The sequence below is a fragment of the Pseudorca crassidens genome, chromosome 8 (genome assembly GCF_039906515.1).
Source record: "Pseudorca crassidens isolate mPseCra1 chromosome 8, mPseCra1.hap1, whole genome shotgun sequence".
Taxonomy (NCBI): domain Eukaryota; kingdom Metazoa; phylum Chordata; class Mammalia; order Artiodactyla; family Delphinidae; genus Pseudorca; species Pseudorca crassidens.
Genome location: NC_090303.1, coordinates 80,984,144 through 80,987,453, shown reverse-complemented (window position 1 = coordinate 80,987,453; position 3,310 = coordinate 80,984,144).

Sequence of the window (3,310 nt, the reverse complement as noted above, 5' to 3'; positions counted from 1 at the left end):
TATGAGACATTAGTAGGCTCTGGTCTGAAGCAAAGATCCAGGCAAAAGTAATAACAGTTTTCTGAATCCTCCAAAAGGAAAAGTGCAATTAAAAGAGGGGGAAGGGGATGAGAGGGACATATAGGTAGGGAAAGGGAGGAAAGGAGAGAAAAGGTTCAAAATGCAATAAAACTAGTCAGCATACAAAACTTAGAATGCTCATGAAGAAAGCCAGCCATCAGAATAAAAATCAGAACATGGATTTACTATATATTTTATTAGAAAAATCAGATAATAACTTTAAAACTAACAGTGTTTAGCTATTCACAGACATAAATGAAGACATAATATCCTTGGAGAAATGTCTATTTAGGTCTTCTGCCCATTTTTGGATTGGGTTGTTTGTTTTTTTGATATTGAGCTGCATGAGCCGCTTGAAAATTTTGGAGATTAATCCTTTGTCAGTTGTTTCCTTTGCAAATATTTTCTCCCATTCTGAGGGTTGTCTTTTCCTCTTGTTTATGGTTTCCTTTGCTGTGCAAAAGCTTTTAAGTTTCATTAGGTCCCATTTGTTTATTTTTGGTTTTATTTCCATTTCTCTAGGAGGTGGGTCAAAAAGGATCTTGCTGTGATTTATGCCATAGAGTGGTGTTCTGCCTATGTTTTCCCCTAAGAGATTTATAGTGTCTGGCCTTACATATAGGTCTTTAATCCATTTTGAGTTTATTTTTGTGTATGGTGTTAGGGAGTATTCTAATTTCATTCTTTTACATGTAGCTGTTCAGTTTTCCCAGCACAACTTATTGAAGAGGCAGTCTTTTCTCCATTGTATATTTTTGCCTCCTTTATCAAAAATAGGTGACCATATGATCATGGGTTTATCTCTGTGCTTTCTATCCTGTTCCACTGATCTATATTACATGAATTATCTTTTTTTTTTTACATGAATTATCTTTTATGAGTAAGTTTCATGCTCTGACCCAGCAATTTCCACTTTGAGAAGCTTTTCCTAAAGAAATAATTAGATGTATATGCCAAGATTTATATGTAATGATTTTCATAGAAATTAATTAGAACAAAGATATTGTTAGTAACCTAAATATTAAACAAATGGGAAATGGTTAAATCAATCATGATTTATGTATAAAATGAAACACCATGCAGTTATTTTAAATGATGTTGAAGAATAATATTGGAAAACAGGGTACTTTATTTTATAATGTATTATTAAATGGTAAAATTTGCACAATGGGATTATTTAGCTATGTTTTTTTGTTTTTTTGTTTTTTTGTTTTTTTGCGGTACGCGGGCCTCTCACTGTTGTGGCTTCTCCCGTTGCGGAGCACAGGCTCCGGACGCGCAGGCTCAGCGGCCATGGCTCACGGGCCCAGCCGCTCTGCGGCATGTGGGATCCTCCCGGACCAGGGCACGAACCCGTGTCCCCTGCATCGGCAGGCGGACTCTCAACCACTGTGCCACCAGGGAAGCCCAGCTATGTTTTAAATATATATATATATACACACACATATATATGAATATTTACCTCATCTCACTTATATTTTAAAATTATATGCAACTTACATACATGCATATATAATGAAAAATATATCCCTAAAATTAACAACTGTATCTGGGTGGTGATTATTTGTGTCTTTTATTCTTTTATTTTTATTTTTTTCTGTATGTTTCCAATTTTCCTTGTGACTGCTTTATTTTTATAATGTTAATATCCATTGAATAATCAGTCCTAGACACTGATAGAACTAAAAAAGGTATTTAGTGAGTACATTGATTCGATTTGATTTGAAAATTAAGGTTCTAAGATCCCAAGAATCATAAATCAAAGTTATAGCCTATGCTGGAATGAATGCTAGAATGAATGACTCTGGGAATCCATAGGGTCAACTTTAAGTGTTCGTGAAAGCTGCAATCTAAGAATAACCTGGAGTCCTCAAGTAGCTTAAGATACTAGTACACTAGATCAAGCAGGCGCTTCTTTGACAAGTTCATTATGAGGTGATCACAGTGACTGCTAATGCCTGAAAATCCATAATTAGAGAATGTGGCTCTTCCTTCACATCCTGAATGACTGAGGGAAAAGCTCAGAGGTGAGTGAGTGGATGTGAGAATCCAACCAGCAGATGGCTCTGGTGGTGTTCAGCAGGTGCTCATTTACATATTTTGGCCATAACCTCCCTCGTCTTTCCTCCAGCATGGCAAGATGCTCTGGCTTGAATGCACATTTAGACCAAAAGCTGTGTGATCTAGTGAAATGTACTAAATATAGAGTCTTAGGTTTGACTTGTGATCCTGGCACTTATGCTAAGTATATGCACAGTCTTAAACATGTCCCTTAAACTTTGGGAGTGACTTTTATCTCAACCAAATTTCCTGCTTTTAATATTCGTACAGAGATTGAAGGGAACTAATGGAAAATTCTGCTTGTGAGGGCTTGAGTTTCACCATAAGTCACTGATATTTTAAAAGCCCAAATTTGGGGAAGAAACAGAATGGTGCAGTGGGCAAAGCCACAAAAATTGGAGGTCAGGAGATTTTGGTCCTCTCCCTGTCAATAGTCATAGTATGACCTTCAACACATATAATTTCATCCCTCCTCAGTTTATCAATGTGCAAAATGTGGATAAGAAAAATGCGAAAAAGAAGATAGGAGTTAAGCTACACTGTCTTTAAGATCTTATTAAAGTATAAAAGGCTTTGATCATGTTCCATGCAGTGAGTGATCTGATAGCTTTTTTTGAGAAAAGTAAAGTTATTCTGAAATTTTAAATGACTACCATATGTTATTTGGAATATATTACATCATTGAAATAAAGGGTATGGATAAAAGAACATCACTGAAACAAAATGATATATAATGAGACATAGTATTGAAGAAATACTTTGCCAACACATTTTATCTGTGAATAGAAAATAATTGGTATATCCCTTAGGTATATGTTATTTTTCTTTTCTAATACTAGTTAAATATTAGAGTTCCTTCTTACATATAATATTTTTCTAAATTATTAGTATCATATGTACATGAATATCATAATATTATATTAGTATCATACATAATCTATTATTAGTACCATAAACTTTTGTCATTATGATCCTTTCAGATAGCAGAAATATTGCCTAATTCAATTCAGTCTTTAGAGTACCAATAAAACTTTTGAAATAGTAGATTTAAATAAATATTAAAACTTAAAGAAACTGTTTAGACTAGTTTAAAACATGTTTTGTGGAAAGTGACTAGCTTTTTTTCTATTCATTGCTATTTATTTAATACCTTCCAAGTGTAGTCATAAGCTGTGTATTATAAAATCAA